General features: G+C 47.6%; 1 protein-coding gene and 1 long non-coding RNA gene across 2 annotated transcripts in view; one reads left to right on the forward strand and one right to left on the reverse strand.

The window, feature by feature from the left end:
- Positions 1 to 23,320, reverse strand: part of MXRA8 (matrix remodeling associated 8) — a 543,508-nt gene that overhangs the window by 283,988 nt on the left and 236,200 nt on the right. The window lies entirely within an intron of this gene.
- On the forward strand, positions 504 to 21,356 carry LOC146042159 (uncharacterized). Its single transcript, XR_014463770.1, has 2 exons — positions 504 to 569; positions 21,169 to 21,356. It is a non-coding gene; the product is annotated as an uncharacterized LOC146042159 (long non-coding RNA).

The following is a 23,320-nucleotide window of genomic DNA, read 5'->3' on the forward strand; positions in this document are numbered from 1 at the left end:
AATATTCAGAAAACTGTGTTTTTTCATAATATTTTGGGGTTATTTTTGTTCCCCCCCTCCACCCCTTTTTTCATACTTACCTCGTCCCCCGATGTCCACAGCTGCCTCTGGGATCCTCTTCAGCGGCAATTCCGGTCCCAGGGGTGCATTGCACGAGTGCACGGTCGCACTGGGTCTGGAGATGCCACTGAGGAGGATCCTGAATGCCGCCGTGGATGCCGGGGGACAACATGGATGTCGGGGGACCATCGGGGAACCACCAGGGGACCAGGTAAGTATGGGAAAAAATGATTTCAAAAACCTAAAAAATCCCTTATCCAAAATGCTCGTTGTCCCGAGCATTTCAGATAAGGGATACTCAACCCAAACTGTGTTTTAAAAGTAGTGATCAAAAGTGTCTGCTGCCCCTGGGCTGCAGTGCTGACCAAAAACTGCAGGGGGACCCAGCCAGCACATACTGTATCAACATACTTGTAAAGTTGTATGTCATATATGTGCTTGCTGCCTTATCCGGTAACACAGTCTTGCAGCGCTCGGCGGTTCAGGTGCCTACCCGTCTGGATAAGCCGGTGGGTGTTGCCATTTGGGGTCCATTCGTCTGGCTGGTTAATGTATGAGTCATTTTCTGGTCTCCTCACCAGCGGCTGGTTTTAAATAGAAACACTGTGGTCGAGTTTGTATGGATGTTTGTTCTATTCTGGTCAATTTCGACTTTTAGTAAATATACTCAACTCTGAGTCTACTGCATTTTAGAGAGGAGCTGAATGGAATCCACAAGCGTGCTCCTCCTCTTTGTAAGCCTCCACTGCCTTTATCTGTTTCTTTCCAGCTGTCTTTCAGTCCTCAAAAGTTAAGTTTCATAGGAAATATAGATAGCATTTTAAAAATTTGAATGCATGTACTACATGTGCGGAAAAAAGCAGCATCACTTGAATGAAAATAATTATTATAATTTCAACACTTAAAAATATCTGTGGATGAAACAGATTGTGCGCAAATGATAACTGTGTATTCTTGCAAATACATGACTGAGTGCCCTTTATGTAACCCTCTGCTGATTGTGCACTGCTATTATACAGATCAGATGCCAGATCCTCTTGTATTTCTGTCTTTACGAATCACATTATTCAAATGCATTAGCACTGAAGTGACTACAGTTTTGTCAGTCTCATCCCACCAGAATCAGAGCTACTGTATAACAGAAATGCTGGTGATGACAAGGACTGTTTTCTTGATATTAGTAAGTTAATATTAAGTTTCTGAAAAACATCTGTGTACTCAGAATATTTAGCTTGAAACATAATATGCATGCACTACTGCGCACCTAGAGTGTTTGCTAGGACACTTTTACTTTGATAAAAAATTATACTCAATATTCTCCCCTTCTGTTGGTTCCCTGCAAATGTTTTCTTACTAGGGGTATGCACCGGGCACTTATGGTGATTTGTGTTTTGGGTCTGTATCTCTGGTCGTGTTCTGGACCTGGATATAGAAAAAAAACCTACTAAAATCGCAGAATTTGTTCCTACGCTATTATTAACCTCAATAACCTTAACTCATTTCCAGTCTATCCTAAACACCTCATATTTTTGTTTTTAGGCCAAAAGGTTGCACCAAGGTAGCTGGATGACTATGCTAAGCGACACTAGTTGGTGGCACAACACGTGGCCCATCTAGGAGTCGGCATTGGCAGACAGGATGGAAGTTGGGAAAACTAGGCCCCAAAGAGGACATAATGCCCCAAAAATAGGTGCAAGATGGAATAGCCCTTTGGCCCTCCCATCCTTATATTGTGGTAATAGGACATGGACACTGTCTTTAACAAACCAATCATTTTAGCAACAGGGTCTGTGTTATGATATCTGGGAGTCCTCGCCACCCCTAACTCCGTTGTCATAGAATGGGATTGATGGCTGCGTGCTAGTGCTAGGCTTCGCCTATAATAGCCGCGTTCGACAGAGCCCGTTAGTCAGGCTCCGCCCCCGATGCCACCAGGTCTTGAGAGTTGACAACGCTGCCACCAATGTCAAAGATGAACAAGGGGATGACTAACTAACCCAAGAAGGCGAGGTCACCCTTACTCTGTAACAAACTGGGTACACGTAACAATACGTAGAGATGTAACACAAATCAATACCAAACTGGTGTAACAATACACAGCGGTGTTTCATAAGAATCAAGATACAAGTAAGGGGTAGTCTGGGGATAAACCCCACTTATCTGTGCTCCGAGGAGACAACGGCAGCGGGAACCAGGGTACGGACGGCTAGGACAACGCACGGACACCAGGAGGACAAGAGGCAGAACGGAGGACACGGCTGGGAATGAACGACAGGACACAGGACGACTGGACACAGGAACCAGGAGCAGTGAGTAAGCGGGAACCAGGAACACTTGAGACCCTGAGGTGCAAAAGCTATAACCGGCGTCTGTCCTGGGCAGACGCCGGCTCTTTATTCAAAATCCCCGCTGACGCTGCCGTGCGCTGCACTGCCGCACGCGTGACCTCAGCGCGCCGGCACACCGACGGAGACGCTCGGGGACGTTGCCCGGCAACGCCCCGATGCCTGCTGACGATGCCGTGGGGACGGAAGCCAGGGGCGTTGCTGTGCGCCGCCACTAACGTCTCCCCCGGCACTCGTCTACACTGTCTGTCCCGGCTGGTCCGGGACAGAAGTGTAACAGTCTGCCACACTTCTGTGGCTGAAATTATTGGTTTGTTTGGGCCCCCACAAAAAAAGAAGCAATTCATCTCTCCCTGTGCAAACTGTGCAAACTGGCTCTACAGAAGCAAGATGTCCTCCTCATTCTTATCATCCTCTGGTTCCTCGCCCCCTTCAGTGTCTACATCCTCTTCCTCACAGATTATCAATTCGCCCCCACTGAAATCCACAATCACAGGTCCCTCTGTAGTCTCTGGAGACAATTGCTGGTCTTCATTTTAGAATTGATCACTCATTTTGATGAACATCATCTCTCCACATTTTGTGGAAGCAACCTCCTGGAGGGTGGTCATCTCAGGCAAAATAGAGCCCGTTTGTACAGGGGCTTACAAATTGCCTCTTTTTCCTGCCAGTAAAGGAACATGTCTGACATGTCTACTTGGATGCTGTCACCAATGTAATCCTCCACCATTTTCTCAATGGTGACAGCATCGTATACAGCAACAGTAGACATGTCAAGAATTGTTGGCAGATCCCTCAGTAAAGACCAGGGGCGAAATGTAATAGGGTGCGATTTTTAGACATGTGCGATTTTTGGTCAAAAACGGCCGAAATCGCACATTTTCCGAAAATCGCACATTTCCCGCGAAATCGCACTTTTGAAAGTGGCGATTTTTAGTCACATTTCAAATCGCATACGGATGTTTTCCCATTATAAAGTGTACAACTCGAAAATGTAATAGGGTGCGATTTTTGGTAAATGTTACCAAAAATCGCAAAAAAAATAGACCAGGTTCTGACAGGCAAATTTGACAGAACCATGCACAGATCATTGAGATCTGTGCATGGTCCTGTTAATAAAAATGTGTAAAAGTGTTTTTATAAAAAAAAAACGGCGTGGGGTCCCCCCTCCTAAGCATAACCAGCCCCGGGCTCATTGAGCCGGACCTGGTTCCAAAAATACGGGGAGGGACAAAAAGCATAGGGGTCCCCCGTATTTCTGAAACCAGCCTCGGACTCTTGGACCGGTCCTGGTTCCAAAAATACGGGGGACAAAAAAATCTGGGGGTCCCCCGTATTTTTAAACCAGCACCGGGCTCCAACAGCCCGCGGTGTCATGCCACAGCCGGGGGACACTTTTTATACAAGGTCCCCCGGCCAAAACATGAGCACCGTGGCTGGTCAGCCTTGGACGGGGTACCTGGAGGAGTGGGGACCCCCCCAATAAAGGGGTCCCCCCCCAGGCTTCACCCGTCCAGGGCTGAAGCCCGGTTTGTCACCGGCGTCCGTGGCCAGTGGACGCCAGCCTGATAGGGTTAAATCGATCATTGCTTTATACCGGAGTCCAAGAGTCCGGGGCTTGTTTCAGAAATACGGGGGACCCCTATGCTTTTTGTCCCCCGTATTTTTGGAACCAGGTCCGGCTCAATGAGCTCGGGGCTGGTTATGCTTAGGAGGGGGGACCCCACGCCGTTTTTTTTTTTACTTTTTTTTTTAGCACAAAATCGCATTTATGAAAATGCGCACATTTTCATGACTGAAAATGCGCACATTTTCATGACTAAAAATCGCCTGAAATCGCGGCAAATCACATTTTTTGCCGCAAATTCGCATCTCATTACATATGCGAATTTGCGGCAAAAAATGCGATTTTTAAAGGTGCGATTTGGTGCGATTTTTTTTTAGTCTAAAAAATCGCACCCTATTACATTTCGCCCCAGATGTCCAAACTCACTTCCTTGCAGCCACAGGTGTGGGAGAAAATGAAGGAGGAGATGTTGCCATGTCACAGTCCACTTCAGATGACAATCTCCCGACCAGCGGGTCTTTGCACCACTGTAGACTTGTGTCCGCCAGAAATAGAGACACAACATTTTCTTTCAACCAAGGATCGAGCATGGTGGCCAGAATGTATTCCTATTATGTATTGACTTTAATAGACTGACCTCCCTCATATCGTGGCAAAACGTATGAAGGGCTTCATCCACAAGATCTACATACTTTGCGGAATTGCCACACTCTAGCGCCTCCTTCACTTTTACAGTTTCTTCTGCAACAGCCTGATCAGGGGAATCACCTGACAGTGTCAGAACTGACTTCATGTGTATTCAATTGGCTGGAGAACCTTGCACAACACGGAAATCAACATCCACAGCGCTTGAGTCAGGGGCATCCCTCCTTCTATGCCTATAGGTGGCTCTATAGGGTTGGCCTTTTGCTGCTCCTCCATCCTCTGCAGGATATAGAGGGTGGAGTTCCACTGTGTCACAACCTCTTGTTTAAGGTGATGACAGGGCAGATTCAGGAGGGTTTGATGGTACTCCAGTCTTCAGCAGGCAGTGGCAGAATGGCCAAAATGTCCCGCAATTTTGCTGGCCACCACACTCATCTCCTGCACGCACGTCTCTTTTTAGGAAATGCTGCACCACCAAATTTATTGTGTGGGGAAAACATGGCATATGTAAGGATTTATTCACATGTAATGCCCACATGCATTGTCCGATACCACAAATCCTCTGGAGAGTCTAAGTGGGGTAAGCCATTGCACAATGAATTCCTTCAGTTTCTCTAAAAGGTTGTCGGTGTTGTGCCTCTTAGTGAAACCAATGATGCACAGCGTAGCCTGCCTTGGAATGAGCTGGTGTTTGGAGATGCTGCTGCTTTTGCTTTTCGCATGCAGCTTTTTTTAAGCTTAGTATGCATGCGCATATTCCGCAGTGCGCATGCGCAGGTTTGATCACCCGTCCACGTTTGCACCCTTGCGAACAGAAATACGCTTGCGAATGGCCTTGAAAGAGGACAGAAATGGGCAGAACTTGGGCGTATACTAGGGTGTTGACCACAAGTGCTGGGTGGTGGCTTCGCAGCACTGTGCGAATACTCGCAGTGCTCGAGCTCAAAATCATTTGCAAGAAAAAAGTGACTGAGGTCTCGCAGGGCTGGAGCTTAGTGGACCAACGTTCACAATGCCAATCAGCACGCACAATAGGTAAAATACATGCACCTGCACGCAATACTCACCCATGCACTATACATGCACCTGCACACAATACTCACCTATACACCATACATGCACCTGCACACTATACTCAGCCATGCACCATACATGCACCTGCACACAATACTCACCCATGCACCATACATGCACCATACATGCACCTGCACACAATACTCACCCATGCACCTGAACACAATTCTCACCCATGCACCATACATGCACCTGAACACAATACTCACCCATGCACCATACATGCACCTGCACACAATACTCACCCATGTACCATACATGCCACTGCACACAATACTCACCCATGCACCATACATGCACCTGCACACAATACTCACCCATGCACCATACATGCACCTGCACACAATACTCACCCATGCACCATACCACCATACATGCACCTGCACACAATACTCACCCATGCACCTGAACACAATTCTCACCCATGCACCATACATGCACCTGCACACAATACTCACCCATGCACCATACATGCACCTGCACACAATACTCACCCATGCACCTGAACACAATTCTCACCCATGCACCATACATGCACCTGCACACAATACTCACCCATGCACCATACCTGCACACACACACACACACACACACACACACACACACACACACACACACAATACTCACCCATGCACCATACCTGCAAACAATACTCACCCATGCACCTGAACACAATTCTCACCCATGCACCATACATGCACCTGCACACAATACTCACCCATGCACCATACATGCACCTGCACACAATACTCACTCATGCACAAGGCAAGTGTCTCTCGTTAACCAGTTAACAAACCACATCTACTCAATATAGGCACACGGTAAGCACACTATTGCTATTGCACTTTAAACATTACTCCCTTTCATGCTTCATATCTGATATATATGTGTGTATATGTAACTCCTTAATAACATTCGCTGTACAAACTCTTGCTTGCTGCATGTGGACACATATATCTCATTTGAGTTGTGGAATTAATACACATTAATCAGCCATGTAATAAAACTTTGTTGATAATTATAATTGGCCACTAAATTAGTAAATGAGTTCCAATAAACAGCATTTTAGGAGGCTAATTATGTCATTAATTATTGGATTGAGAATGGGTTGGCTGCGTGCGTATTGTTAGAGTTGCTAATGACTTCACCCAGAGAGGATGTTGGCACGCACACACACACACACCGGCTGAGCTTGCAGACACGCCAATGTGAGTACGCACACCAAGTGTGCCGCTAGTTATAGTCCACTCCCATTTGGGTACTATTGCGAACACTAATGTTGGCATGTGGTGTGGGCGTTGCTTCGCATACTGAGTCCATGCGGTTGTAGTTCACATGGGTGTGTGTGAATGTGCATGCGAACGAATCAACCAGAATAAGGTCCATAATCCGGGATTTGCGCATGTGCAGTACCGAGGCCAATACTGGCCATGCACCAGTCCTGTCATCTGCAGTGTAAAGGCATCAGGAACCATATTTTTACTTCTACGGGCTGCTGCTGAAGCTGTTCTCGGTATTAATTTTTACATTGGTCATGCTGTGAGACTACAAGTCCCAGTGGGTCCTTTAATGCCCTGTATGCTGGGACTTGTGGTTCTCCAAGTCCCTGCATGCACGGTAGACTTGCTGGGACTTGACACAAAAACAGCAGCCTGGTACCCATAGCCCTGGGCTTTAGCCCTGAACGGGTGAAGTTTTGGGGGTCCCAACTCCACCGGGGACCCTGTACTTGGACTGACCAGCCATGGTGATAATATTTTGGTGGGGGGACCTTGTATAAAACGTGTCCCCTACTTTAAAAAGAAAATCATGAAAACTCTTGTCTACCTTTTCATGTCAACATTTTGAGCCTGCCAACCCTTTCCATGTTGAAGTTTTGACCCTGTCGACCTATTGCATGTCAACTTTTTGTTGTAATTGGAATTAGCTATTAAAAATGGGCATGGATTATAAAGGCAATTGAGCGGCAGTTTAACTGACATGAAGGTGGTGTTTGGGGGGCGGATACCTGCCGTTTTCTGGGCGTGCCCAGACATTTTTGAGCATGGTCTGTGATGTCAGTGCTGACCACTTCCATCCTGTGTCTGTCGCAGATTAGCAGAAACATCAGACCTGCTGACATTTTCACAGACGGCAAAGCCTCTTCGATCTTTCGGTGCATTTGATGCGATCTAGTCCATAAAGTAAGTGCAGCACCTACTTTTTTGTGCTATACAATGTCGTGAGCGCGGGAGTGTGCATCGCATCATCTGGGAGAAACGCACTGTGTGTGGGCACTACAGGGGGGATTGTACAATGATCCGATGGTTGGGGGACTGTGCATGCGTGTATTTGCGTATGTGCAGAATCGGCCACCGAAGTGCTTACACGGTTGCCGGGCATGTTTCTGTGGGAAGAGAGGGCCAAGGGCGGCCGGAGGCGGAAACGTGGCTGGATCTTGAGAAAACTAGGGTTACCACCTTTGTGTCGAGAGATTCCCGGACAGTGGCCCGCCCCTTGACACACCCCCAGCCCTGCCCCTTGACCCGCCTTATCATGTTTATTTTTACCTTTGCTTCAATTCCATTATTGATTTTGCACACCGTAATGCCAGTTACACGTTACATCACGCACTGTAATGCCCATTACACTTTATGCCACACACCGTGATGCCCATTACATATAACGCCATACACCGCACTAACCATTACATGTTATGCCACACACCGTGATGACCATTACCATGTTGATTATGCCCATTACTCGTTATGCCAGGACTCAACAATTTTATTCTAAAGCTGGGACAATATGGAAAGTGCGTGCCAAAAAATGTCAATGTAATGCCAATTATACGTCACACATCCAATACATAGTATAATACATGCCATAATGCCCCTTTCATGTTATGCCACACACTTTGATGCCCATTAAATGTTACACCATACACCGCAATGGCCATTACAAGTTATGTCACACACTGTGATGCCCATTACACATTATGCCACACTCCATTTTGCACATTACACATTATGCCACACACCATGTTGCCCATTACACATTATGCCACACACTGTTATGCACATTACATATTATGCCACCCGTTATAATGGCCATTACACATTATTCAACACACAGTGATGCCCAATACATATTATATAGGGGTTTCTTGCTCAATGCCAGGGCCTTCATGTTCAATGCCATGGTGGATTACATTCTTGTAGCTGAGGGCTCAGGGCCAGTTAAGATTCACTCAGAGGCTCCTCAGCCACAGCCAGCCATAGGGCACAGGCCCACACAGGTCTGGATCATTACACTGGGGTGGTGGAGCTTAGGAGGCTCAGGAGAACACTGGGACAGCCAGCCTGGTGAGGTGTCAGCCTGGCAGCCTGAGCCTGCCCTGGGGAAAACAGGGCGTAGGACAGGAGGCAGCAATCTCAGAAGCAGCCGCAGCGCCAGAGCTACCAGCGCAGCCAACTCAGCCTGCCAGGTTGGTTGCAAATAGTGCCAGGAGGAAGGGGCGGGCACAGAGCATGATGTGAGTGATGAAGCCATGAGGGACACACTGACTGTCCCTCCTCCCAGCGCACGTCTTGGCGGAGTGTCAATCACGCACAGTCAGTGAAGAGGCGGAGTCCTCACGTGGGGTATGTGTATGTGGCCGGCCACCAGCATCATAGTAATAGGCGGTGCCGGGCGGGGGAGCAATTGTTTCCTGGACATTGTATAGCCTGGGGCAGTAACCCTAGGGAACACCCAGCCTTTTATGGGTGTCCCCAGGAAAATGCTGGGTAGTGAACACATCCCCTCCCACGGTACAGAGGGAATTCGGCAGTGGGGAGGGGGGTGGGTGTTTGGTGGGGTGGCATGGCAGGCACCCGGTAAGCAGCAAACTTTGCTGCTTACTGAGCCAAAAAGAATCAGGCCCTATAAGTGTAACTCAGCATGGACCGGACCGGGTGATAGGGGTAACTCATGGGTCTTCAAACTGTGGCCCTCCAGATGTTGTGGAACTACATGTCCCAGCATGCCCTGACAGTTTTGGCCTGCTCTTTTAGTAAAAAATGTGGCAATGCATGTTGGAACTTAGGGACTCAATAATAATAATAATAATAATAATAATAATAATAATAATAATAATAATAATAATAATAATAATAATATTTGCAGTTTAAAAGCAAGGTACAGTAGATTAAATACATTAAAATAATTACCAGTTTATTAATCTAACACGACATATGTGGGTACTGCAATATCTAACAGCTTGGCTTTAATAATGCATTTGTACAATATTAATTCCCAAGAGCATTCGGATATATTTTTAAAGCCAGCTTGTGCTTCGTGAGCGAAGGAGACTCTTCCGCTTGCATACTATTATGCAAATTGTGTTGTGGATATTGTTTTGCAAGCCTTTTCAAGTATTACCAGGGTCAGCAGATGGGAAAAGGGTTTTACATTGAATGGTTGGGGGGATGTTTTCTCCATTGACAAAGGGATGATTTTATGTATCAATGGCTATGTAAAAGTATAAAAATGATTAATAAATAGCTGATAGTGTTGGGGACGGAAGGGGTGGACACAGGGCCAATTAAGCCGTAACTAGATATTTTAGTGCCCTGTGCAGAAATGGTGCCCCCCCCCCTATTCAAAGCAGGGATAGGGTGTGCTGCAGATGCACTTAAAAATTAGGGCCTATGACATCGTGGTTAAGGGGTGTTGCCACAGAACAGTACAAATTCACATTACACCACACAGAAGTGTCCATTGTTCACATCACACCACGCAGTAATATCCATTATTCCCATTACATCACACAGTGTTCATTATTCACATTATACCACGCAGTAATATCCATTATTCCCATTACATCACACAGTAGAGTTCATTATTCACATTATACCACTTAGTAGTGTTCATTATTCACATTATACCACTCAGTATGGTTCATTATTCACATTATACCGCTCAGTATGGTTCATTATTGTCATTCCACAGTAGAACCTCTTATACATATCACACAACAGTAAAGCCCATTATAAACATTACACCACAATAAAACCCCTCCTCTTCATTATCATACCTCCACCACATCAGTGACCTGAGATACACTTTCTTCTTGCAAATGTTTATCAGCCCGACCACTGCAGGTGTCTACGCAAGGTTGCCAAGCCACAACCCAGCATTTGTCAACTCGTCTTGTATACGCCAAGGTTTATGCCCATTTTTGCCCTCTTCCGAAGCCATGTCCAGATAAACACCCACATCACACTGTCATTTTAGGGTTCATGCGCAAGCATATTTCTGTGAGCAAGGGTGCGAGCGTGCTTGGGCTACGAATCCTGCACATGCGCCCCGTGGCAGTTGCGCATTCTTAATGAGCTAAATTCCACATTGCATGCGAATTCGTGCACCATTCTAGTAACGGTAGCAGTATGCTATTCGCAACTAGCTACTGTATATTCCTATAACTTGCTCCATTATATAGCAGACCAAAGAGTATCGTGCAGCTCACAACTGTCAAAGGTCCATTCATAATGCAGCCATAGGATTAGGGGGGAGATTCTCTAAGCTAAAAATGCGGGAAAAAACCCGTTATCAGGGTTTTTACCGCATTTTGGGATGCTGTAAGCATCCCCCGCCAGGTTACCGTGGCGGGGGGCATCGCCAGAAAAATCTGGCGATGCCCCATAGAAGCCAATGGGCTTCTACTGCATCCCACCGCCGCCCCGCATTGACCCCCCACCGCCCCGCACGGACCCCCGCCACCCCGCATCGCCCCCTTCCCCCTCACCTGTGTCCGGGCAGCACAGAGCTGTGCTGCCCGGACCTGTGACCTCCTCCCTGCACTGATCCTCTTCCGGGTGCAGGGAGGAGGAGAGCCCAGCGCAGCAGCAGCAGCGCCGGGTGTGGGAGGGAGGGGGAGCGGAGCCGCCGGGACCTGCTGGGACCCGGCGACTCTCACTGCAAAGGACAGCTCTTAAGGCAAGAGCTGTCCTTTGCTATAATTATCGCATATCTCAGTGCATATGCGATAATTATAATTGCGAAGAGAGGCGAAGGGAAGATTCTTAGATAATCTCCCCCTGTAACACTTACAAATATCAGGATTCTCCGTACCAGGATGTCTCTTTTGACCCCAGGCAAACCCACAGCTGGGATATCGTATGTATCCTGTCCAAAGCACTGCAGTCCGTATGCATACAGTATCTAAACGGGATATAATTGGTATCCCAGTGACAGGATCTCGGTGGTCAGAATAACAGCTCCAGAATCCTGACACCTGCCGGAATCACGAGCATCAGTATGCTGGGGAGGGTTTGGTTAGGCTGCAGGTGAAGGGTTAGGGTATGGCTGTGAGGGGAGGGTTAGGGTATGGCTGTGGAGGAAAGGTTAGGGTTAGGCTGCAGGTGAAGGGTCAGGATATGGCTGTGGAGGAAAGGCTAGGGTTAGGTTGTGAGGGGAGGGTTAGGGTATGGCTGTGGAGGAAAGGTTAGGGTTAGGCTGCAAGGGGAGGGTTAAGGTATGGATGTGGAGGAAAGGTTAGGGTTAGGCTGCGAGGGAGGGTTAGGGTATGGCTGTGGAGGAAAGGTTAGGGTTAGGCTGCGAGGGGAGGGTTAGGATATGGATGTGAAGGAAAGGTTAGGGTTAGGCTGCGAGGGGAGGGTTAGGGTATGGCTGTGGAGGAAAGGTTAGGGTTAGGTTGCTAGGGGAGGGTTAGGGTATGGCTGTGGAGGAAAGGTTAGGGTTAGGCTGCGAGGGGAGGGTTAGGGTATGGCTGTGGAGGAAAGGTTAGGGTTAGGTTGCTAGGGGAGGGTTAGGGTATGGCTGTGGAGGAAAGGTTAGGGTTAGGCTGTGAGGGGAGGGGTTGGGATCATTTGGTCTATTGCATTATGGTCGAAAGTCATTAGGTCGAATCCATTAGGTCGACATGCTAAAAGGTCGACATGACTGTAGGTCGACATGGGAAAAGGTCGACATGATTCTAGGTCGAAAGGTCATTAGTTCGACAGGTCATTAGTTCGACAAGGTCATTAGTTCGACATTGTCTATGTCGACATTCACAAGGTCGACATGGGGTTTTTCACTGTTTTTTTACCTGAATGTCAACACAGTCGACATGGACACAGTTTAAAGTGCACTGCATCCCCTCGCATCGCTCGCTGCGCTCGCAATGCGTCGGGCACGGTGCCTCGCTACGCTCGGCACACTATTTTATTCTCCCACCATGCCCTAGTGGATGGTAGGGCATGAAATACCGCCTGTCGGCACATGTTGGCTCAAAAAACAGTGAAAAACCCCATGTCGACCTTGTGAATGTCGACATAGACAATGTCGAACTAATGACCTTGTCGAACTAATGACCTGTCGAACTAATGACCTTTCGAACTAGAATCATGTCGACCTTTTCCCATGTCGACCTAGAGTCATGTCGACCTTTTAGCATGTCGACCTAATGGATTCGACCTAATGACTGTCGACCATAATGCAGTAGACCAAATGACCGCATCCCGAGGGGAGGGTTAGGGTATGACTGTGGAGGAAAGGTTAGGGTTAGGCTGTGAGGGGAGGGTTAGGGTATGGCTGTGGAGGAAAGGTTAGGGTTAGGCTGTGGAGGAAAGGTTAGGGTTAGGCTGTGGAGGAAAGGCTAGGGTTAGGCTGTGAGGGGAGGGTTAGGGTATGGCTGTGGAGGAAAGGTTAGGGTTAGGCTGTGAGGGGAGGGTTAGGGTATGGCTGTGGAGGAAAGGCTAGGGTTAGGCTGCGAGGGGAGGGTTAGGGTATGGCTGTGGAGGAAAGGTTAGGGTTAGGCTGCGAGGGGAGGGTTAGGGTATGGCTGTGGAGGAAAGGTTAGGGTTAGATTGCGAGGGAAGGTTAGGGTATGGCTGTGGAGAAAAGGTTAGGGTTAGGCTGTGAGGGGAGGGTTAGGGTATGGCTGTGGAGGAAAGGTTAGGGTTAGGCTGTGAGGGGAGGCTTAGGGTATGGCTGTGGAGGAAAGGTTAGGGTTAGGCTGCAGGGGCAAACACAGGATTTTCAGAAGGAGGTTTCCAGAGAGGGGCGGAGCAAAGTACGGAGATGGACACTTAGGTGACCCAGTATATGCAGAGTCAGTTAAAGTATTATAGATAGACCAAATTCATATAAATAATAATAATAATAATAATATATATATATTTACCAGCAGTGTAGACCCCTGGACATAGCAATGTATTGGGGCCCCTACCGATCTTCCAGCGGTAGGGGTAGGGGGTGCTATGAGCGGAAGGTTTGATGTCCCACAGGTGGTAGTGCAGTGATTTTCAACCTTATTACCTTATGGCACACTAAATACGATTTTAAAATTGCCAAGGCACACCATGAGATTCCCACAGGGCAAAACACACTGGCCCCCACAGGAAAAATACAAACCTATTGGCTCCAATATAAAAAACAGTCACACTTGTCCTCACAGGTAACAAAAATAAAATACATTGGCCCTTTACATGAAAAGAAGAGACCAGTAAATAACAGTTGAACTGGTGGTGGCTGTAAACTGGTTTGGGCATCGCTAGATCGGGGGGCACACTTGAGACCAGCTCAAGGCACACTAATGTGACAAGGCACAGTGGTTGAAAAACACTTTGGTAGGGGGTATTATATCAACCGCTCAGCATGTAGGGCCTGGATCAATAATTTCCACTAATTACCCCTTTATTGCACAGATGGTGGGAGATGGGGTGGGAGAAGGGGGCATTGGGCTGAATGAAGGGGCCCTGATACATAACTTCCAGGGTGGTAGAGGATGTTTAATACGCAGAGGAGGGGTGTATAGTGGGCTTATTATTCATAATTTTCTGGTGGGAGGACAGCTTGCTTGACTGCAGATATCTCCAGTTCCTGGAACTAGAATCCCACCTACCAAATGGTATTGGGGACTAGGGGATCAGAGTTCAGGAGGCAGAGCAATCCGCCAGCGAGAATATAAAACTACATACCAGGTGTGTGGAGCTGGCACAGTAACCAGCTGCTGGAAGGCTGATATCTCTGGTTCTGGGTACAGTAGAGACAAGCTGCTAGTGTCCCTCAAAGGGGGAGAGTCCCAGCTTTTGGAATATACCCTCAGAAAAACTCTAAGTCAGACAAAACCTGAAATATCTGACTGGGAAGAGCAATTAACAGGCTTGGATGGGGACCACTGCTTTGAAGTCAGATATCTCCGGTTCCCATGGGCCGATTTTAAAAATTCTTGTACCCATGGAAAGAGGGGACCCCAGCTTTCAGACTAGCCCCTTAGATTCCTTGGGGGGTTTCTGGGTACTCAGAAACCCCCCCTGCATGCGCTAATGGGCTGCAGGAGAAGGGTTAGGTTGCAGTGGGGAGGGCAGTGAAATAACTAATACATTTTGTCAGGGATAGGAGATGGTTAGGGGTAGTTTAGCTCACTCAGGGACTCACCAGCCATGTGCAGGAGACTTTAACTTTAGGCTGCCCAGTAGCACGATGTACATAACATAATAGTTCTATTAGTAAGTTACATTGGCACTGCCATCTGCCAGTCACTTTAAGAACTTTACCCCCAACAGTACAATGAGACAGATGATAGCTAAGAAGCATGGAATAAATACTATAGGCCTTAAAGCTATTCCTCAGTTGTTACCTGCAAGCAGGGCCGGAGCCAGGTACGGCAGCGCCCCAGGCAGGGGGGGGGGGAGTGCCCCGCTGCCCGCCCACCACTCACCTGCTCCGTGGTGTGTGTGTGTGGTGGTGGTGGGGTGGGAATCAGATGACCAGCTGGGGGGGGGAGGGGGGAGTCTGATGACCAGCCGGGGGTGGAGAGGGGGGGGGGGAGTGAGTCCGATGACCAGCCGGGGGGGAGTCCAGTGTCCACCCTGGGGGGGGGGGGGGAGGTGTCCTCTCACCTGAATAACTTGGCAGGTGCGTTCAGATTCCTTCCCCCTGCTCTCTTCGGCGCCGGCGGGACCATTCCTGCTGCTGCTCCTCCAGTACCGCCCTCCAGTGGCCGGCGCCCTAGGCAAATGCCTAAAGCTGCCTAGTGGTGGCACCGGCCCTGCCTGCAAGGCGCCTCCATGTACTGTATTACCTTACTGTGTCTCCCTTATTTGTCCCATTTTTGCAAACATGTATCAGCCCTTGGTGGACTCACCAGGCCGCAAAATTTTCAGTCAACCAGAATAAGGGCCTATATATCCATAAACACACATTTGACTTACCACACGGCTGCAGACATCAACAGGTGAGGCATTTCTGTGTTTATAGTTTTATCTGTTTATGCTCAAATGGCAATTCATTGAAATATTCAAAATAATATAAAGAAACTTTTCTTTAAACATCACTTTTCCCTGATGGAAACATTGTAGCCAGGAAGGAATTACAGCATAACTGCCGCGCTGATGACGCATGATGACCACTTAGCTATCACAGTACATAACATAAACATTTATGCTGTGCGGCGCTGACTTTTAATTTCCCCATTAAATCCAATTTGAGATCGTTATTTCGCAATTATCAGTCAATGGAAATGGCTAGCTACTGATTATTTCATTGATATGTACTGTCCTGCTCAGAATCTTATGACCTTCTCATTGATGGAGCACTAAGTGGAGGGGATTGTGTAAACCACAGTGAGGACATGCACAGAGAAAGATGCTGTTACTTTGGGAAGGTTCTGAGATGGAGAAATGTAAAACACACAGCAGGAATTGAGCAAAACATTGTAAAGGTCTAGAATGAATAATAACAGATGTACCCAGCAAGTGTCTTCCATGCAATTGTTAACTGACTTAACCTGGACTGCAGTAAACTGAAGTAAACAAGTTTCAAATCCATTACATCCAACGGCGGCACCTACCTCAGTGCCGGAGGGGGCTGCCACTGGCCGCGATCCCGGGACCCCCCCTCTGCTGATGCCATTGTGGTCCCTGCCACCGATCTCTGCTGCTGCCGTCTCTGTCATAGTCATGTGACTGGCGCATGTGCAATAGCAACAAAATATGATGGTCTCCTAATTGCGCTCTTACCAGCTGATCTTACCAGTGGTCTGTATACGATATAGTCCGTCAAATCTTATCTCCCCTTCTTTCTTTGTCCACCAGAGGTTTACAATATGTGGAAACAACAAAAACAAGGGGAAGATACCGTAGTGTAGTATACACTACGGCAGGGGTGGCCAAACCTGTCCTCAAGATCTACCAACGGTGCATGTTTTCCAGGCAACCTGTGGATCTATAGTAGGAATGAATGCAGCAGGTTTGAAAATGTGACAGTTAGTAATGACTACAGCTGTGCACCAGCTAGGTGATCTGGGGAATGTGACAGTTATACTCCTTTCACACCAGCCTAAATTCCCGAGTTGGGTCCGGGAACAACCCGGGACTAGCTCTGGTGTGAAAGGTTCCAGGGACAAATTCCCGGGTTAATTTGCCGGCAATTCAACCCTGCTAGGTCCTTCCAGGGTTACTGGCTGGTGTAAAAGGTGCAGGGACATGTCCCTGCTTCCCGTGTTGCCTCTGCTAGTGCTGATTTGCTAGCAGGGCAACTTCCTGTTGTGGTGACGCTCACAGACACGCACAGAGACAGCATACAGCGTGCAGGGAGACACTGTGCATGTTCTGTAGCACCACAGACCCCAGAAGTTCATTTTAACCCCTGAAAGCCTGCAATGTGTGCCATGTCTTGGACAAATGAGGAGCTGAGAGAGCTATTAATCATTAGAGAGGAAGATGCTTTCAGATGCCTTTTAATTTGTTTTATACAAGTAAACAAAGGCTACAAATGTTTTGTGTCTTAATTATTAATTATCAATAATCTAATGTGAGCCTAAAAAAGGCAATTTTCAATGCTATTCTCATAGAAATGCAGGGTCATCTCGGGTTCAGTGTGAAAGGTGCCGACCCGGGTTGTCCCTGCTTCAAAAGCCTGTGTGAATGGGTCCCAACCCGGGAATGTCCCTGCTTGTCCCTGGAATTTAATTCCCGGGTTTGTCTCTGCATTTCTGGTGTGAAAGGGGTATTAGTAATGACTACAGCTGTGCACCAGCCAGGGAGTCTGCGAAATGTGACAGTTAGTAATAACTACAGCTGTGCACCAGCTAGGTAATCTGGAAAACGTGGACCGTTGGTAGATCTCGAGGACCTGTTTGGCCACCCCTGTACTACAGTATCATCCCCTTGTTTTTGTTGTTTCCACATATTGTAAAATATTTTTTTTCTATATTTATGTGATAGGAGATTTGGCGACCTCCGTTTTTGGTAGTTTTTGGTAGTTGAAATTTGTCATATATTTTTTTCAGTAGCGTCCACAGTACTGTGCATGTCCTGGCCCGCAGATTCTAAGGGCTACTTTGACAGCAGCCCCTAGAAGATAGATCACGGTTCCGGCACTGTACACTGCAGATGACAAGCACCGGTCCGGGACCAGTGCATGTACAGATACCAGATACTATGGGCTGCAACCGAAGCAGCCCAAAACGGCATCCTGGAAGGAGGGAACACCTCCCAATGGGATTGCCTTGGGTGACTGGCAGGTCATCCTGCAGCCTATAGGTAAAAACCATCACTGAACTCATCCATAAAATAATAAGGATTGTTTGCAAAATCTAGGGGGTTATTCTGGCTCACTCCTTCTGGCAAATTCCTTCTCAAATGGACAAAACCATGTGCACTGCAGGTGGGGCAGATGTAACTTGTGCAGAGAGAATTAGATTTGGGTGGGGTTTTACTTCAAAGTGAGATCTATATTGCAGTGTCAAAATAAAGCAGCCAGTATTTACCCTGCACAGAAACTTTATAACTCACCCAAATCTAACTCTCTCTGCACATGTTACATCTGCCCCACCTGCAGTACACATGGTTTTGTCCATTTGAGAAGAAATTTGCCAGAAGGAGTGAACCAGAATAACCCCTTAGGTTTTTCTGCTAAGGTACGGCACATAATCTAGTCAGGGGCAAACGCAGGATTTTCAGAAGGGGGTTTCCAGAGGGGCGGGGCAAAGCACGGAGATGGACACTTAGGTGACCCAGTATATGCCGGGTCAGTTAAAGTATTATAGATAGACCAAATGTTTATAAATAATAATAATATAAACATACAGGGGCGTCAACAGCGGTGTAGACCCCTGGGCATAGCAATGTATTGGGGCCCCTACCGATCCTCCAGCGGTAGGGGTGGGGGAAGCTTTGATGTCCCGCGGGTGGTAGGGGGTATTATATCAACCACTCATGTAGGGCCTGGATCAGTCATTTCCACTAATTGCCCCTTTACTGCACAGATGCCCTGAATGAAGGGGCCCTGATACATAACTTCCAGGGTGGTAGAGGATGTTTAATATGCAGAGGAGGGGTGTATAATGGAGTGGGCTTAATATTCATATTTTCTGGTGGGAGGACAGCTTGCTTGACTGCAAATATCTCTATTTCCCAGAACTAGATTTCTTAGCTTTTAATGGAATTAAAAACTAGAGAATCCCACCTACCAAATGGTATTGGGCACTAGGGGATCAGCGTTCAGGAGGCAGAGCAATCTGCCCACGAGAATATAAAACTACATACCAGGTGTGTGGAGCTGGAGCAGTAACCAGCTGCTGGAAGACTGATATCTCTGGTTCTGGGAACAGTAGAGACAAGCTACTAGTGTCCATCAAAGGGGGAGAGTCCCAGCTTTTGGAATATACCTTTAGAAAAACTCTAAGTTAGACAGAACCTGAAATATCTGACTGGAAATAGCAATTAACAGGCTTGGATGGGGCCCACTGTTAGAAGTCAGATATCTCCGGTTCCCAAGGGCCGATTTTTAAAATTCTTGTACCCATTGAAAGAGGGGACCCTCAGCTTTCAGCCTAGGGACCTTAGACTCCTGTGGGGGGTTTCTGGGTACTCAGAAACCCCCCCTGCGTGCGCTACTGCTAGTTGGTATATAGGCCATGTTGTGTAGGATTGCATATTGCTTTAGCGGCCAGAGCAGGACTTACCCTCCCTGCTTGAAGTCTAAGGGCCAGATGTATCAAGCTCCAAAAAATGGAGAGTATAAACAACCAGCCAATCAGCTACTACCTGTTACAGTCTGGGTTTGAAAAATGACAAATAGGAGCTGATTGGCTGGTTGTTTATCACTCTCCACTTTCTCTCCACTTTATCACTTTTTGAAGCTTGATACATCTGACCCTAAACCTTAACACCCCCCCTCGCAGCCTGACCCTAACCCTCACTAAAACCTAAACAGTACCCCCCCCCCCCCCAAGCTTGACCCTAGTGCATAAACCTAATCTCCCCTCCCCCTAACCTGCCCCGGGATACTTACTTTTGAGATGCTGGCTGTTGGGATCCCAGTGTCGGTATTCTGACAGCAGTTTGGATTCTAGCATCCGGCATCCCTAATGCAGCCCACACACGCACCGATTCTAGCGTGCGTTGTGGGCTTAACTAGCACACACAGCATCGCATCGTATGCCTTGTGCATACGATGTGCATGCGATGCGATGCTGTGCTAGAAAAAGCTAGTACAAAAAGTATGTGCAGCACATACTTTTTGTACTGTACGATGAGGTGCCGCGGGAGTGCGCACCCCATCGTACAGCATCGCACCGCCGGCATCGGCGCGTGTGTGGGCTGCATTACACCAGAACTATTACTGCATCCTTGTGGGAGCTCTGCCGCTCTGTTGTGGTGTGGCAAAAAAGGAGGAAAAGTATAAGCCACAAAAGCAAGTAAATCATTGCGCTCATTGCGCATGCCCAACGGCCGCCGTGTACATGTGCAGGTTTGATAATCCTTGCAGGCTTGCACCCTCGAGCTACAAAATGTAGGCATAATGTGGGCGTTTCTCTGGGTGCAGCCTTGCAAGAGGGCAAAAAGGGGCGGAAACTGGGGCGTATACAAGGGGAGTTGACCACAAGTGGTGGGTGGTGGCTTCGCTACCTTGTGTGTACACTTGCAGTACTCAGACCGAAAAAAATATGTATATGTGTGTGTATGTATGTATGTATGTATGTATGTATATGTGTGTGTATGTATATGTCTCTATGCACAACACTTTTGTTGGTAAGCTGCTCAATCAGAGGTGTGTCACTCAGGTGCCAAAAGGGAGGGGCAATTCTGTCTAGGAAAAAACATTTGGTATCCCAATTGCACACTGAGTGAAACATATCTACATAATAATCAGATAACACAGAGATTTTGGTTGCGTATATCTGCAGATATAGGGCTAAGCCCCCAGGCCGTAGGTCAAGGCATCTCTGTCACTGGGGGTCCCTAATACTGGGTATGGGTCTGAGGTGTGGGCCCCCAACATGCTGACACAGGCTGAGTACTCCAGGGCAGCACACAAATGAAAATTAGTAGGAGTTAATAAGAAGCACATAGGTGCTATGTAGGGAAGTGAAGGTGGGATTAAAATATGTGTCTCTATGTATGTGTGTGTGTGTATATGTCTCTATGTATGTGTGGGTGTGTGCTGTATATCTGTAATGACAAAGGCTACATTCATTTATCTAAACAATTTCCATCCCTACAGCTACAACACATCACAGCAACAGAACCGAAGCCATGCAGCGGACGCTTAGCAAGATGGCAGCCCACCCCAGAGATGCTGCGTTGTGTGTCGCCGCCATGATGGAGCTCTTAAAACAATGTTATTTTTTTCAAAATAATTTATAGATTCACATTTTTCATAAATATTATGTATAATATGCTGAATCATTACACCGTGTTTGTGTTTATTGTACACAGTGGGGAAGAATGTGTGAGATGTTTTTGTGTTATTTGTTGTGTTTGTGCACGCATATGGATGATAGTATGGCTGGGTTTATGTACAGTAGTATTGTGTGGCCGTGAATCACCCACCATCAGGGCCGGTGCTACCCACTCAGGTAGGCGCCGGACCTGAGAGGCGCTCCCCCCCTCCATTGACACTACTCCTGCCGAGTGTCATTCATTGTCCCCCCAAATGCTTTAAAAGTCGAATCCAATGCAGCGCCGCTGCTCTCCCTCCTCATCATATATTGACAGTGGCACAGCATCTTCTTCCTGCCTGCACACTCACTGTTTCTGCCGGCGGCTCCTCAGTCAGGCACGCTGCACAGTGCAGCCTACAGGGCGCCGTGCCTAGGACACAGAGAGGGAGCGCCGATCAGCATCAGCATGGAGCTCCCCCCTCTGTGTCCTATGCTTGGCGCTCTGCAAGCTGCACTGTGCCGTGGGCCTGCAGCCTGACTGAGGAGCCACCGAATGAGAAACAGTGAGTGTGCAGGAGTTTGACAGTGACAGTGTCACTGTTGCTGCATGTGCATGTCACTGCATGGGAGGTCGGATGTGGACTCTACTATTAAAGCCTGCTGTGCTAGAAGGGGGCGCCTGGCTCTCATCCTCCCCGCCCTTGGAGATCTGCCAGGCATCACTGTTGGACCCCTGGTAGGTCTCTGTTACTACATCCCCCCCCTGGTCCCTGTCCCTGTGTCCCCGCAGTCCTTGTCCCTGCGTCCCTTCTGGTCCCTGCATCCTACCCTGTCCCTGTGTCCCCCCAGTCCCTCTCCCTGCATCATCCCAGTCTTTGTCCCCCCCTCGGTCAATGTCCCTGTGTCGTGAATTTTGTCTCAGTCCGGATGGCATGATGTGAAGTTTAGCTCAGTCCGGATGGCATGATGTGAATTTTAGCTTAATCTGGATGGCATGATGTGAATTTTAGTTCAATCTGGGTGGCATGATGTGAATTTTGGCTCAGTCCGGATGGCATGATGTGAATTTTAGCTTAATCTGGGTGGCATGATGTGAATTTTAGCCCAATCTGGGTGGCGTGATGTTAATTTTAGCTCAATCTGGGTGGCATGATGTGAATTTTGACTCAGTCCGGATGGCATGATGTGAATTTTAGCTCAATCTGGGTGGCATGATGTGAATTGTAGCTCAATCTGGGTGGCATGATGTGAATTTTAGCTCAATCTCGGTGGCATGATGTGAATTTTAGCTCAATCTCGGTGGCATGATGTGAATTTTAGCTCAATCTGGATGGCATGATGTGAATTTTAGCTCAATCTCGGTGGCATGATGTGAATTTTAGCTCAATCTGGATGGCATGATGTGAATTTTGGCTCAGTCCGGGTGGCATGTTGTGAATTTTGGCTCAGTCCGGATGGCATGATGTGAATATTAGCTCAATCTGGGTGGCATGATGTGAATTGTAGCTCAATCTGGGTGGCATGATGTGAATTTTGTCTCAATATGAGTTGCATAATGTGAATTTTGTCTCAGTCCTGTATGTGTATAAGGGATACTGCTGTCTGAAGTAACATTAAGGGGTTTATTCTAGTTCATTCTTTCTGACAAAATCCTTCTTAGATGGACAAAACCATGTGCACTGCAGGGGGGCAGATGTAACATGTGCAGATAGAATTAGATTTGGGTGAGTTATTTTGTTTCTGTGCAGGGAAAATACTGACTGCTTTATTTTACACTGCAATATAGATCTCACTTTGAAGAAAAATCCCACCAAATCTAATTCTCTCTGCACAAGTTACATCTGCCCCACCCGCAGTGCACATGGTTTTGTCCATCTAAGAAGGATTTTGTCACTAAGAATGAACTAGAATAACCCCCTAAGTGCTGTGCTGTGTGTCATAACATGAAAAAGGGACACTAGTGTGTGGTGTAATGTAAATAAGTAACACTAC

Source organism: Crinia signifera, chromosome 19, assembly GCF_055691185.1.
Source record: "Crinia signifera chromosome 19, ASM5569118v1, whole genome shotgun sequence".
Lineage (NCBI taxonomy): Eukaryota > Metazoa > Chordata > Amphibia > Anura > Myobatrachidae > Crinia > Crinia signifera.